This window comes from Chrysoperla carnea, chromosome 2 (genome assembly GCF_905475395.1).
Source record: "Chrysoperla carnea chromosome 2, inChrCarn1.1, whole genome shotgun sequence".
Taxonomy (NCBI): Eukaryota; Metazoa; Arthropoda; class Insecta; order Neuroptera; family Chrysopidae; genus Chrysoperla; species Chrysoperla carnea.
In genome coordinates, this window is record NC_058338.1 from 89,994,748 (window position 1) to 90,012,128 (window position 17,381).

Consider the following 17,381-nt stretch of genomic DNA (forward strand, 5'->3'; position numbering starts at 1 on the left):
ATTTTTGTTATTTATTAATATATATTTTTTTAAATTTGTAGCCTCACTACCGTGCTCATACATCCTTAATTAGTCGGGCACAACTTTAATTTAAATTTGTTTTTTTAATTACACCGACTAGCTTTGAGAAATCTGTAAAAACATATCATCCATCTACCGTTTTCCCGTAAGACCAATGTTTAATATGACTACTTTTGGAGCCATTTATTTATTAAAATAATCAGACAGGCGACCCCCATCCCCCGTAAAATTTTTAGAATTGGTTTAATCTTATTCCAACTTCATATATAAATACAATCAATTTATCCAAAATTGTCCTGGCGCTCGAACATCTCTAATTAGCTTTTAGTTTCCAGATCGGCTATTTACATTTATTATATGAATTCTTACACACGGATCTTCAAAAAGTTCTAATTCAACAGTGAAACGTCGTAAATGTCGGTTTTGAATTTTAAGGCATTTCCTTTTTTATGTTTTATTTACAAATCAAACTACTTCATTTGACGATCTTTAATGAAATTACTCGACAAAGAGTTAACAATATACACATTGAATATTTAAATAGAAAATTCTGGGAGTAATTTTCGGAAAATGATAAAAAAAATAGTCTTATGATTGATGTTACCTTTGATGTTTTATAAGATCCACTTGTAATAATCCTTGTATCTCTTTCTATCCAAAACATTCTTCTTTATATGTTATTACCATTCAATGACGAGAAGGCGTTTGTTTGTCGATTTCCAAGAAAACTACTTACTTACCTAAGGTACTTATATTCCAGAAAAAAACATCGAAAAAAGGTTGTTCTTTTCTCACATTCTTTTTTTGTAAAAAGTCTAGCATATAGAATATAGAAAAATGAAAATAATATATTTTACAAAAGAAATGACGTAGTGGTAAGGGTTGTATACCAGGCTAATAAGAATGGGGAATGAGTTTGTTCCATGTGGAAAAATATGTATCCCATGGGAACAACATCAATGAATATCATATGAGAAAATATTGTGTATGTAATGTTGTCTTTTTCTTTTCAATTCATAGACAAAGCTTTTTTACAGGTTACACTTCTAACAATTATACAATATTGAAAAGTTAATTTTTCTTTTGCGAAGGCACGATCTTATGAAATTTTTTGTTTTTAAAAACAATATAATGTTAAAAATGCAGCTGAAAATATTTTCAAGTAACCGTTCTTGAAAAAGGGACTAATAATTTTATCGGAAGAAGAAGCATCAGAAAATTTTATTGCAACTATCATTAAGTTGATAAAGTTTTCATTTTATATAAAACAAGTGAAATCAAACAATTGACTGAATTAATTGTTGAAATACCATGCAGAGACAGTGTTGATTACACTGTTACATTTCACATACATACATGCATGTCACACATGCATACCTGATATTCCTATATAATACATACTATACAATTTGCGCCCTCGCGGGTAAACAGTGATGTTTACGAAAAAATATTTCAAAAATGGTTGTTTATTTTTTTATAATAAATATTTTTTACATTTAAACTTTTGTTCTATCACAAGATGAACACTTTTTACGCCCTGACCATGATATAAAAATTTCAGCTTGAAATCTTTGTTCGTTTTTAAGTTATCGTGTACACACGCACAGACGGGCAGACAGAGCGAAAATGGTCTAATTAGGTGATTTTATTAACACTTATATCAAAATTTGTTGGTAGCATCAATATTTTTAAGCGTTACAACTTGGGTCTAAACTTATTATGAATTTTATGTTAGTATTTTTACAAGTAAATGGTCAAATTGCAAAATCATTCGCTTAAAAATGTTCAGAAATAAATGGCAGTAATCTTTAATTCAACAAATTTGATCATTCGCCATCGCCTTGCAAAGTGCTCGCCAGTTTACCGCGGATCTCTCCTAATGAGAATTTTGTATTCTGAGTAATAATATAAGATGATTGTCACAAAGTGCTGTTTCATAAATAGGAGTTTTTGTATTTTATTAGGAAAAGCAATACATTCCCGAACGACCAGGGAATAGTCCGGACCGACGCTTCAGCCGTGGCTAGCATCCATAGGAGCTCGGGAATGTGCTTTTCCTACGAAGTACACACGCTATTTTTTCTGTAACTGATAACCGGCAATGAAACAAATGTCAAATGATAAAGTAAATTTGTCCGCCGAAATTTACTTCCCCGTACTATTATTTGTTTCTCTGCTCGGATAGCATTTAAAATACCAGAAAAATTGGCTTTCTGGCGTTCAAATTCTGTCCACTTGAAAGTAGCTATTGTTTAACAATATCAGAAAAAAATATTTTCTGTGTTATTAAATCACAGTGTATTTTTCTCACTTTTGGTTAGAGATGGTGATGGTCGTTTGTTATGAATAGAAAATAATGGGTGATATGGTAAAAGAAAACTGTTAAATGGAGAATAGAGAAAAAAAATAACCTTATACCATTGCCCAACCCAACACACTGGCCCATGTAATATCACATTTTTCATCACGTTTTATATTGTATTTGCGTGTTTTTCTACCTCCGAAAAGTGACCACTCAATTCACTAAGGATATCTATTTTTGATTTTCTGATGAATAATTTAGGTAAATAAGTTATGAAAAATTGCTTATAGCTGCCATAAAGTTATTAAAGGTTTTGATACAGGGAATATCGAATGGTTTTTCTTTGTTTATTTAGAGTGTGTTTATGTGAAACTCTGCACAGGATCGACGACTTGATACCCAATAATTTTTTCAATAATTTTCGAAACTTTGACACGAAAAGCGACAAGAAGAAAATCCACAAAGATTTCTCATTTCAAACCAAACCATGTGAGCTTAACTTATTATAATTAACGATTTTTTTCAAAACGAAAGTTTAAAAGACTTTCTGCGTGCGTATTCTTCTTCTAGCTAGACCACTTTTCGAAGAAACATAATCATTAGTAAGCTTATAGGTCAATTGTAGGTCAGGTTACATGTTTTTCGTATTTCGTGAATTTTTCACTTCCGTTCATACCACTTTCAGTTCAGGAAAAAACTTTAAGCAAAAAAGTAATTTAATGAAGAGTGTTCTGAAGTTTCAAGTGTGAGTTGGGGTTCCGGTAATAATCGGTAAAGAACTTGCACACTGGAATTTAGTTGTTCGTTGGAATGGACAATAAGTATCTTGACCAATGTACAGTACAAGCGTATATATTTATAAGCTTATGTATAAGTTACTTCCAATATCTATTTGGTAGCAGGTCTACGATATACGCCATATGTGGTCATAAAACGTTTTTCAAATTTTAAACGTGTCGATCATACAAATTGGTTTTTTATTTATATTATATTATTTTTCATTTTAAATAATCATATTGTTTGTCTCTTTTACCAGATATTTTATGTGTTATGGTACGAGGGCTAGTAGACGTTTTCGAAAGTTTATTTTTCGGGTATTTCTTTCCTTAATGAATCACGGTAGGGACTAAACACGTCTTTCACGTGAGAGAAACAAAGATGATGGTTTTTTCTTTCTGAAAAATTATTTATTATTCATAATCTCCATGAAGATGTGTTTTATCATAGTGTGAAGGAGTGACCTATATGCGAAATTAAAAAAAAAAAAAGAAACTCTAAACAAAATCTTATACTTCGTACCAACTTACAACTTCAACGCAATATACATAGTCCGGTTTGTATTTGAAATTCACACGATAGGTTTCGTACAAAATTTAATTACAACAAAAGGTAGTCTGATAAAACTTGGTTTTTATGGGTTAGTTTTTGTAATAATATAAGTGGCCAAATAGAGTTTTTTTATAGTAATTTTGCATTTAGGCCATTCCTTCACACTATGATAAAACACATACTATGTTTAAGTAGTAGTTTATTGGATGAATTTTATTTTGATGAATATATTTTTTTAATTTCTTAATATAAGAGTGGGTTTATTGTATCGTAACTACGGTCACAGATTCAAATTTCACATAAAGCGTTTTATTCTTTTTATTCTCAGCTTATTCAGGAAGCAAAAGTTCTGCATTAAATAATAGAACACTCTCTATAAAAATAGTTTGATAAAATGATATTTGAACATGACTTTTTTCAAAACAGAAGGTTCGTTTTGTTATCTCCTAGAAGTAAGAATAATGGGAATTGCAATTTTATAATATACCATGTATATATGAAATATATAGTAGATTAAGTTTAGTCCCAAGTTTGTAACGCTTGATAATATGGATACTACGAACCAAAATTTTGGTATAGGTGTTCATAGAATCACCTAATTAGTTCATTTCCGGTTGTCTGTCTGTCTGTCCTTCTGTCTGTCTGTCTGTCAACAAGTTAACTCAAAAACGAAAATCGAGATATCAAGCTGAAATTTTTATAGCGTACTCAAGATGTAAAAAATGAGGTCGAGTTCGTAAATGAGCAATATAGGACCAATAGGGTCTTAGGTCCGTAGGACCCATCTTGTAAACCGTTAGAGATAGAACAAAAGTTTAAGTGGAAAAAATGTTCCTTATAAAAAAATAAACAACTTTTGTTTGTAAACATAACTGTGGACATAAATGGGATTATCAGTTATGTGTGTGTGTCTATTTAAAAGTGGATATCTTTTTTTATTTAAGGTCGAAAAACAAACGATTGCGGCATCAACACTGTCTATACATGGTATTTCAATAATTAATTCAGCCAATTGGTTGTTTTCACTTGTTTAAGATTTTGCTTGTTTACAATGGAAAGTAATTATACAAATTTTGTTATAATTCTGAATATTATTTTAACTTGAAAAAATTATTGTTTTTTCACTTCATACCTTACAGTAATAAAATCACAATTAGTTGAATATAATTGATTACCTTTATACATACATTCAATGTATATAAATTGTTGTTTAATATTAAATCTGTAATTAAAGTGCAATTAAATCACAATTGTTTAAAAAAAAAATTTGAATGTTTTAATTTCAAGGTTCATCCATTTATAATATTTTTGTTTACAATATTACGCTGACAAAATCTTTCATAAAAAAACCAAAATCACAAAAGTAAGTTATGCCACCTGCGTAATCTGTGAAAATCTTCGAAATTTTCGAACTTTTTGCGGTTCAATTCAAAAACTATGAGCTTTTGACATCAATTGCCACTATCTTTTTGAAAGTATTAAATTTGAAACAATTTAAGCCAACCCACAGCTATGATTCTTGAAAAATTTACATGGTTTTCAGAAATGTTAAAATTTTGAGTTTTTCTTGAGTAAACTGTTAGAGTTAGCAAAAAGTTTTAATGTTAAAAGTGTTCCTTACAAAAAATTGACAACTTTGGTGTGAATTTTCTCAAAAAATATGAAGGGTAGAATGATAAAAATTAGTAAGTAGCTTCAACAAAAGAAACCTTTTTTTAGAAAATTCCTACTTCAAAATTTTCGAAAATAAATGTAAACCTGCTTTTTTTAGGATGTTATTTGGACCCTAGAGGGGAGTGTTCAACTTCGTTTTACAAGCAAAATAAAGTTATGCTGCCTGCGTTATAGGTGAAAAACTGAAACTTGTCCGAAAATTTAGAACACAACTTGGTTTTTGCTTGCAAAACGTAGTTTTGCACTTACAGCTAAGAACACTCTCGATCGGTTCATCCGTTTATGAACTACTATAACAAATCATTGGCATTATGATTTGATGCCAAACTGATTTTATGTCGGGGGTTTCTATAAGTTTTCAATTTCATATTATTATAATAATATTTCTATAATAGATACCATTTTTGTGAATTGAAACAGAAGGTCAAGTCAAAACCAATCAGTATACAATTTGACAATTATAAATTGGGTACAGATACAAAAAAAAAATAAATATCTATAAATGTAACAAACATGAATTTGACAAATTAATTAAATTACAAAAATATAATATACCAAAATAAATGTAATAATTATTTCAAGGATAAACTTTATACGATTAAATAATTTTTTTTTATTAAATAAAATATATGTAGATATGAACTTATTATTGGAATATGATAATTATTTAGATTGTGTATAAGTAGTTCCGTATTCATAATATCTAAAAATAATAAATGATCTTTTATAAGATGCCTTGTAATGTGGCTTTATTTAGAGTAAATAAATCTAAGAACTGAACTCTCAGATTAAATCGTGATTAATAAGACCTTTGACGTTAAATTTTAGACAAAACCTAGCCAGATGACAAATTATAGTGAAATATATTTATGCCAAATACTTTCCAACAGGACAACATTTACGACAAACACTTCAATGAGTACCTTAATATTTTAGTCCTGAATGCAAAATAAAATTGTGGTAAGAATCCTATGAAAAATGAATGAATTTTGTATTATGTTTGAATTCCAAATAATTCTGAAGGAAATATTCGAAAATTCTAGTGGATTCTAATTTAAAATATAATTTAATTTTAATAAAGGAAAAGTATAAAGTAAATTTACCTTTGATAATAAATCTTTAATTTACAATCAGGTTGAACTAAATCTGTAAAAATTACTTTAGTAATTTTGTTTCTTCAATGCTAATTATTCGAGATCTTTCGAATTCTAAATTCTGTTTTACAAAACAGAAGAGTGTTTGTGTAAAATTTATTAACAAAATGCATTTACAATTTCAAAGTTGCTAAATAAAGATTATATACAAGTAAACTTTCCACTAAGTTAACTCTAATACTCCTTTCAACAGACCTTTTAAAGTAACCTTTTTTACTGTCCGTTTTTTTCTGTAATAATTGAAAATTTAAAAGGCCTCAACAACACTCCTCATGAAATTTTTTTTCGAAATTGTCGATCCGATCAAATATTATACAATTTTAATATGGTTTTAATCTATTTGGAAAATCATTTACGATCTACGATAACAAGATTAAAGTTGGTTTCAACAGGCGTTGAATAAATAGATGTTTATAAAGAAAACATTGTAATTTATAACAATATCGTTCAAATGCATGAATATACAGTCTAATGAAAAATAGTCCACCCTTTTCGTGAATTTGTGTATCTGTGTATCTGTATGTTTGTCTGTGGCATCATAGCTACTAAACGGATGAAGCGTGTTCTTAGCCATGATTCAAGTACCAATTTGTGGTTCCGTACCTGATAACAATTAGATAAGAGGTAATGATCTTCAAACGGCTGAGCAAATTTTCTTGAAATATAGCTAAGAATAAATACTCTTGATCAAATTATCACTGAAGCAAACACAAACATCAAAATCTGTTCATCCGTTTAGGATCTACGAATCCCCAAACAAATCGATAAGACCCGATTTAATGTCGGGGGCTTCCATAAATTTTTAATTTTATGTTATTTTCAGTTTTAAATCTGCTTATGACTGCCATATTGATAACATTATTGAATGAACTTAAACTGCAGTCGATACTGAAAATCGAAAAATTGGAATAAAATCATTGAAAACAATAATTGTTCTAAAAAAGCCCTCGAAGGCATTTATGTGATAATAGGCATTTTGTTTAAATTTAATATTTGTAGTTTTCTATAAATCCATCCAGCATATGTACCCAATCCTATACGCTATAGGTATACAGTTAAAAATAAGTGTGGGTATTATATTATTCTGAATGGTAAATAGTAGAGTATTATAATCTGCGATTAGATCCGGTACATGAAGAGTGATTGCGTTAATAGATGGCAGCACGCCACCATTAAGCCCTAGGGTTTTTTATGTTATGTTAAATGCAACAACGCGCCAATCACCACTATATATTTAACTATTTAACAGTTAGTACAGTACGAATTGGCGAATGAATGCAAACCTAAATTTATTTACAATTCTCTTCGAATTGAGGATAATCTTGATGTCGAATTGGCCATACTACTCCTAAATATGTAAAGTTAGACTTAATAACATGACAAAATTTGAAATTGAAATTAAAATTGATTAAAAAACGATGAAGCTAATAAGCATTCAAAGATTGTTGCCCAACTCTTTTTGTCAAATTAAAGTTTTATATGTAATCTCTATGGTGACACCCACGTATGACGTCACTAGTAGGTATCTTACTCATATCTTGCATACTATAGTAAAGATTTTTAAAAACCAACTTCACTTTTCTATTCGTGAAGTGAGGATTCTTCATTTGAAGTTATAAAAATAATTTATCCGATCCCCTATTGTCCTAATGATGGTATAAAAACATGTTGCCTGGTTGGAAAATTTTTAAAAAATTTTCCTTTCTACAATTGCAAAAATTATTTATTATCTCTCGGGGAATAATCTAAAGAATTTTGGACAGTTTAGAACAAAAAAGATGTCTAACGACTTTTCACTAAAACCAATAGCTTCAAAGATATTAACTATTTAAAGTTGTGGCCGAAAAAATGCGGTCTCTTTCAATCCTAAAAAACAATATCAAAAACCAAAAATTTAAATGTAAAATTTTTTAAGTATTCTTCAAATATCTCTTAACAAAGTTCCATGGCCTTTTAGCCTACTATTTTATCGTATGCTCTTCTATCGTAAGCTCTTCTATTCTCTCTTTCACTCTCGCAGATATGCAAGCACTTAATTATTTATTAAAACAGAAGAGCTTACTTTTTCGCATTTTCGCGAACGCTTAATTATTAATATAACTGAAACTATTAGATTTAGAGAAAATTTGTAAGAGACCCTTTTTGTTCAAATAAGCTAAAAATCATTTGCCGAGGCATAATTAATAATCTTCGCATTTTTATTAAGGAAAGATAATACACATTTATATCATCATTAGGACAATTTGAAGAAAATTGTATATAAAAATTGACATGGAACCGTTTTTTGTACTCATGCGCCGATTCGTACTGTACTAAGTAGGCATAAACTGTAGTTTATACTGTATTTTATAAAATCAGAATAACAACTGTCATTTACATCAATTTCCTAACATGATTTTACATATGTAAACTGTAAAAGTACCTACTCGAAACAAATATTTTCCATTCATGTTGATATGTTGATACATATATGATACAGTTACAGCGATAGGCATAGGAGTTTCCATAATTTTCCCTAATATTTGACGCAAAATTTCAAAAGAGATAAAAAATTTCAGAAAATAATTAGATTTCTCGACGTTATAGTTTTTGAAAGTTTGTTTCAGATACGAAATCTAGTTTAAAAACAATGATACTTTTACCGAAGAGTTTTTAAAATTTTGGATACATAATAAGTAATATAACCACCCATGCAATAATTGATGAAGTAATTGTTAAAATTAATGGAAGCTTGCTTCTATATTGGTTAATCGAGTCGAGTTCTTAGAGCTTGCCTAACCAAAACTTTATTGTCCCTATGACTCTATTATTCGAATAGGACACGATTAAACTTTTTCCTTCGATTTTTTCTAGAAAATAAAGTAGCATCTTGATAAGTTAAAAACCAAGGAAAATATTAAATAATTTATCTACTTTTTAAGCGGTTTAAATAAAAGAGTTTTGAATGGTATATATTTTAACTAAGTGAGATTTGTTTATGTTCTTTGTTTATTGACTATAATGGAAGAGCCAGGCAAAAAAAATTCGTTGAATTTACCAAAGCTGATAATTTGAGGTTTGGTTATAGTAGTTGTGTGCAAACGCATACTGCGGTCAGTCAAACAGACAGGGGTCAGATATATGCTACCGAAACGGTTAAGTTTTACGTGGTACTAAAATGAATTTACTAAATCTGAAAATTGTTATACAGATTGTATATTGCCCATAAATAACAGTTATGATTGTCAGTCAGTTACGTGTTAGAACAGGGCTCGTCAGTCACTTCTTATTGATAACAATAAATAGATAAGATACATTTATGATTTACGTTGTTTTTAAATGAATTTATTAAAGCAGAAAATTGTTTTACAGTTCGTAAATTGCATATAGATAACAGTTATGACAGTCAGTCGGTTCAACGTTTGAACAGGGCTGGTCAGTCAGCCCTTATTTATGAACAATAAATAAATATGTAGTAATTTACAGTTATGACAGTCAGTAAGTTAAACGTTAGAATAAGGCTGGTCACTTGGCTCTCATTTATGAACAATGAATAGATAAGATTCATTTACGATTTTCGTGGTATTTAAATGAATTTATTAAAAACTGAAAATTGTTATACAGCAAATTGCTGTATAACAATTTTCAGCTTTAGTATATTCATGTTAGTCCACCTAAAACTTAACCGTTTCGATAGCATACATCTGACCCCTGTTCTATCGTTCGCTTGACTGGCCGCAGTATGCGTGTGTACACAACTACATTAACCAATTCTCTAATGAGCAGCTTTAGTAAATTCAAAAAAAAAATTTTTTGGCCTGGCTTTTAATCCACTATACATATTGTGTTACATGTTAGTTATTATTTTTTATACATTGAAGGATAAGGAATATCGTATACGTTTAAGTTATAGAGGCTTTGATTTAAAGTAAAAGAGGTTTTAGTTTAGTTTTATAGTGGTTTAAGTTATCGAAAGAATACGGTGTTTAGTTGTATAGGTATATAATTCAATTTAGCAAAATATAAAATAAAGAATGATGAAACAATTATCTTATCTTGACCCAATAAAAAGCATCTACAATCAAAAATTCATTTTATGTGAAATACCTCTATCGCCCAATTAGGTAATAAATACACCATAAATTGATGGTTACAGTTTAAAACACGGAGAAAGTGTAGTACCTAGAATCAAAATTTACACTTTTGGGTTTTTGAAAGTCATTCATTTCCTAGTACTCTGATCGTCCAGAAAAAATGCAAAATCAAAATATTTCACTAGATATAGCTTCTATTTTAAACTATTTTAATGATAATTTTAGAAATTATCAGAAGGCAATTGTCAGATGTGTAATAGTTATTGAAGTGACAACCTAAAGCACTTTTTAGTTGCATGTCCTGCCATCAATTCATCTAGGACAAAGTATTTAAGTTCTACTTTGGAGAATGGTTCAGACCAACAGTCGGAAGAGTCAACAAAGCCTTCATAGAATTAATTGTTTTATTTATTTAATTTTTTATTATTGTTGTTATTTTTATTTTATTTTATTTTAATACTGACCAATAACCAGTGCACAGTGGAGTATTTATACCAAATTTCCAGACAAAAGTCAGAAAACTTAACTCTTTTGCTTTGCATTGAAATTTGTTTTATGATGTAGTTAGATAAGCACTCCATCACAAACAGGTCACTTAAGTTACGCCAACCTTCCCCCTTGCCTGTTTTGTAAGCCGTAATCTACCTGTTATTACGGATGAATGCTATTAATGTTGTTGCTCTCGATTTACCGTGCCATTCCGTTTACGTTTACTGCGTTTGTTAGTGCAATTTTTTTTCTTTTTTTTTATTGAAGGATTCTTTTATTATAGAATAGATTATAGAAAGGATTATTTTATTATATTGAAAACGAAGGTTTGTGCTTTATTAATTAGTGGTTAATGTAAACGTTTCTATTAATATAATTAAAAATTTGTGATTCATATTTCCTGTTAAAAAAGGTAACAATTTTTCATCAAAAATATCAAACTCAAAGCTTTTTGTTTATGTGCCTCTTTTTTCTCGGTAAAATTGTTTGTTACAGGGCAAAGTTTTAGTATTTTATAACTAAGTTATGAAAAAAGTTGAATATAGAGTAAAAACCGAAACATGTCGCCGTATAAATTATAATAAAGTGGCTAAGCGGAAAATACAAGTGTTTAATTTTATTTATTCGCATAACATATTTAATACGATGGAATACCACAAATGAAAGATCTAAGAATATACCATGAATAAAAATAAATTTTGCGCCTTTTCTTTAAAGACTAAGATAAGGCTAAAAAAAACAGCAAGCAATTTTCCAGTGAAAATTTGTTTCTTCTAATTCTAAAATCTCCTAACATCGAAACAAAAGCAAGCAGAGATAAGAAATTACACAAAAAAATAAAATAATTGGGTTTTTAATGACGAATATGACCAAAAAAAATTTTTGTTATAATTGCCAAATAAAAGGTACTTTTGCATCTAAAGCATTGATTTAGTTAAAATTTTAATTTTAGTTAATTCGAATTAAAAAAAAAAAAAACTTTAACAATCAATACAATACCCTAGTAAATACCAATATCTGTTACTAGAATATCGAAACTACAGAAGATTTCAGGTACATTTGATTGTATAGGTGCTACATCTTACCCTATATATTGTAGGCATAGAAAACATTTTTTTTTTCGCATAAAAAAAACTTAATTAACAAAATATCTAATTAAATAGAGAATTTTTAATTCTATGAATTGATGATATATCATCGGGTAGCTATGTAATATATTTTAATTGAATTCACAATAATTGCATGTTATAGTTTGATTACACAATTAAAAATTTAAATTGATTATTATGATATTTCAATATAGATGTACGTATGCAGTAGTTTGTTGCTGATTGAATTTACTACCTATTCATCATAATCATAATTTAAAAAAAAAAATTATAGTCTTTAATTAAATGGAAAAATATATCATTTAAAAAAAAATATTAAAAATTATGGATGTACAGCAACGTAATTGTTTAACTAATTTATTTTATGACCTTATAAAGAAACGTAATAGTAGCCTTTTTAGTTATATAATGCAATATTGACATTTGTAGACATGGTATTAAGGTAGTTCTTTCCCAGTACCAGTCAAAAATTTTTGGCTTATTAAAAAAAAAGTAATCCTCTATTGAAAATAATCCTCCAATAATGCAGGTAATCGAGTTTAAAAAGGTTTCAATATCACTAAATAAATGTAAATATACAAAATCCTTACAAATTTCGAGCGCAGAAGTGCTGCCATTTTGGGAAAAAACATTTTGTTCCATTCCTGTTGAACTTTCGATGTCAAGAGTGAATACCTTAATGTTAATATTTTCGAAAGTGAATACTTTTATAACTTAGTAACTTTTTTTTCGTAAACCATATAAAAAACAAGATTTCCATATGTAGCTTAGACATCTTGTATAACTTATATGTTTAAATAAAGGAAAACTCTGATGTCTAATTGGCCATATTACTCATAAAAATATTAAATTAGACTTAATACCATAGCAAAATTAGAAAGTGATATTAAAATTGATTAAAAAACGAAAAAGTTATAAGCAATCTAGGATTGCATTTACATTCAAAGGCTGCCCATCTCCTTTTAGCAAAACAAAGTTTTATATGCAATCTCTATGGCGATACCTACGTATGACGCCGCTAGTGGGTATCTTCCTCTTTGTTTAATAAGAAATTTTAAAGGTCCATACCGTCATACTAGTAAAGAAAATTAAAAATCATCTTCACTTTTCTATTCGTGAAGTAAGAATTCTTCATCTGAATTGATAAAAATAATTTAGTGCTAATTAGAAATCATAAATTAGTTCGAAAAGTGTTAATATAGTAAAGTAAGAGGGTTTTTGTAATGTAGAAACACTAAAAAGTCTAAAGTAAAATAAATAATTCAAAAAATTAAAATCCCGACTGCGCCAAATTAAGTCTGAAAGAAACAAGTCCAGCAGTTTACATACCGACTTCAACAGTCGGGGTCCAATATTGGAATGATTTGAGTCGGCCTAGATTTTAATGGACCGCGACTGTTTAAGTCTCTATGTGATCATGTGATCTACTCGATTTGTTCCTTTCTTTTAAGATTTTAATTAACGTAGTCGGGTTTTTGATTTTTTAATTATTTATTTAATCGCATGAATTCGCCTTATTTTATGGAAATTCAAACAAATAAAAGGATGATGTATAATCTACAAAAAGGAAAACTGTTATATAGTGGTTGTAATTTCCTTGAAATTCAACGGATACTCGATTGAAAACTTATGATGTAGTAGAAGGGCATTCTTCTTGGTAGAACTTTGATATTACATTCCTTTACTAAGTTCCAGAAATGGGATCCCGAAGATTAAAAAAAAATTTTTGTTTCTGTACATATTTAAAGATTGCTGTATGCATAAGATATAGAACAGGAATACCAACTCAATAATAATAAAGTCTCTTTATGAAAATTGTTGTATTAAGTTTAACATTATAATAAACAAGTACTTGTTTTAACAAGATCTTCAGAACATAAATAAATTACATGTAGTACGCATTATTTCTGTAATACTCCATCCGAATTAGATCAAATATCTTCGACTTTCTGAAGTAAAAAGGCAATTATGCCTTTTCTTGCTAGCTATACTCAGGTTAATACATTTATTTGTAAAACAAAAACTTTATATTTGTACATGCTTAGGAAAAAAAGGGTGATTTCTGAAAAATTCACAATTTTCCTAGTTTTACGTAGTTTATGACAATTTACAAGAAACCTATGCTGTATTTTAGGGAAAAAACTCTCAGCTATATTTTGATTTTTCCAAATTTTTGTTTTTTTCTGCACTATAACGTACGCATTCCCTTGCGGGGTTTGGTAGTGCTATAACAAAAGATTGCAAAGCTGACTTTACAAAGTGGTCCAAGTTGCAACGGTAGATAATTTTAAAATCTTCAAACGGTTGATAATGTTAAATAATGGCAATTTCTCAATATACTTTTTCCCGGGAATCCTTCCTTTTCTACATGGTACGGAATGTATGACATTTACTATAATGCTGGTATGGTATAGAGACAGATACTATAGTATTTATGTTAGTATAGTATTGACTAGAGCTATCCACCCGAAGTATTGTCATTGTCGTACACTGTGGGTGTCAGTCCCATACTACATTAACTCGTCCCATATAACTTTAGCTAAAGTTACCATTCCCTCCATGGTCAAAACAGAATGGCACCGATACTGACATAGATACCCAAACAAATTTTTACCTTGTAGATACAGTAGGTACATTGAAAGTTTAAATTTTTCTAAGCAGATGTTTTGACAATATTCACAAAAATATCTTTTTCTAAAATCACAAAACTTTGTTTTTAGAAAAGAACGTTTTTCTGACTATGAGTGTATTGAGATATTGTCATTATTCTAAAGTTGTCTACCATTTGAGTATTAAATCCTGCTCTGATTACTTGCATCACCTTGTATAAATGCATAAGAAATTTTATGTGCTACAACTTTGAATTGCAGTATTTTTAACCCCCGAACTAAAGACAGGGGTGTTATAAGTTTGACCGCTATGTGTGTGCGTCTGTCTGTCGGTTTGTCTGTGGCATTGCGGCGTCTAAACGGATAGACCGATTTTGATTTTTTTTGTTTAGTATGATTGGTAATTTAATGGAAAGTGTTCTAAGCTATTTTTCAAGAGCTAGTTAAACCCGAAAAACAAAAAAACTGGCGATGATATTAAAAAACGGTTCAGTTTGAAAATGGTTTTAAGGATAAACGGATAAATTTAATGGGGAGTGTTCGTAGACATGTTTCTAGTTCGAGTTTAGTACAAATTTTTCGCACCGGCAAAATTTATCGGAGGAATAGCTAAAAATTGTACATTTTTCTGAAATCACGCCTTTTTACTCCGCATATGAAAAAATTTTTGTGCTTAACTTGAAAGGTATGACTATGTATAGGTGAGTGGCGTTGCTATTTTTTTCCTCTTCTTTAATTTGCATCTATTTCGCACGGAGTAAAATTGTGCATTTTGAATATAATATGTGTTTAAAATGTATATATTGCATCCAATGTAAATAATACAAACAATATCGTCAATATAATGTAAACGACTGAAGTGAATTGCACCGACCGACCGACCAACATTAAAGAATCAACAAAACAAGTTTAAAAACATACATAAACTTTAAAAATATAATGAATAATATCTTCCTTATACAAATTTACAACATGTATAAATAAATAATTCACAATATTTACAATATCCATCCATATACATAAAACTATAATTGAGATATCAATGAAATGTGTCTTTATTGTACAAAAATATCCTAAAAGATTTCCTTGGTCAGCGGTGGTGTTATTTAGCGCCCGTACTATAAGAATGACTCATGAAAAATTGCAAAATAAACGTGGCTATCGACAAAATATTTTGGTTGGGCAATTATGTGGGACAATTCCGATACCTCTGTTTACTGTATAGTCAACGAATCATTCTTATATTACGACTTCCAAATACAATCATCACTTTTGGAGGAAAACGAAACTATAGTTACAGAAAATACCATCTCATGTGGTTTTTAGACAACAAATTGCAGATTTTTGAATAAATAACTTTGAATTGGTACTAGTTTTCAAAAATTTTAAAACTTTTTTGAAAGTATTTTCTAGAAAAAAATTTCATATGGATCACCAGTTGAAGCTACCAACAAATTTTTATCTTTTGTATTTTTAGAGAAAATGAACACCAAAGTTTTGCTTTAATTTGCCCCCTCACGAGAAAACAATGATATTTACGAAAAATTGTTTCAAACAAAAGTTGTTTATTTTTTTATACGGCACATTTTTTACATTTAAACTTCTGCTCTACCTCTAACAGTTTAACATTAGCAAGACAAAAATTTTAACATTTCTGAAAACCATGTAAATTTTTCAAGCATCATATCTCAAAAACTATTATACATACGGAGAAACTTTCAGAATGATAGTAGCAATTAAAGCCCATAGTTTTTTAATTGAGCTGCAAAAATTGAAAAAAATTGGAAAATATTCAGTTTTTACACTATGCAGGTTGAAAAAAATTTTTTTTTTGCATGCAAAAATAGTTTGACACTCCCCTGAGGTGTCCAAATAACATACCATACAATTCATCTCGTTTTGTGATTTTAGTTATTGCTAAATAGCCGAGAGGTTTAAAACGCAATTTAATCGTTTATCTTCTTAGAATTAAGTTGAGGGTTCGAATCCAGGCAGCGGCAGTGTGAACAATTATAATTAATGGGGCGGTAAAATTGATCACAAAATCTTCACTTGAATAAGAACGAAGTAACCACCCACATCATACAATTAATTATATACGGACGTAGTTTAATAATAATGATATGAGTGGCCTCTATTATAGACGTGTGTCAGATAAACGGAGGTTAAACCCCATTATTTTATATTTTTATTTTTGTGGTTTTAGTTATTTTTTTTTTCTGTAAGATTTTACTGGCGTATATTGCAAAGTTGGAAAATTTTAATTTCCTATCGTAATTGATTATCTATTTTTGTGTCTAACATCAAAATAAAAACATCAAAAAAATTATCTGCAATGAAACGTTTATTATTTGTATTCAGTCATTCGTAAAAACATAACTAATTTGCTCCCTAAAAACGATATGAATGTAGCATGTAAGGTAAAATAAATTTTCATAATGCATAATGCTGCTTATAAATGTATGAAAATTAAATTAGATACATATACGCATATCATGTAACACACAGAATACAGCTACTGCAGATACAGTTCTATATGTATAGTAACAGTTCATAATATTATATGTAACCCTCAAAAATATTATGTATTATGTAATAGATTTTAGTGAGTAAGAATGTCA

General features: G+C 29.0%; 1 protein-coding gene across 1 annotated transcript in view; it reads left to right on the forward strand.

Moving 5' to 3' along the window:
- Window positions 1-17,381, forward strand: part of LOC123293030 (zinc finger protein basonuclin-2) — a 657,524-nt gene that overhangs the window by 123,012 nt on the left and 517,131 nt on the right. The gene's annotated exons all lie outside the window — the stretch shown is intronic.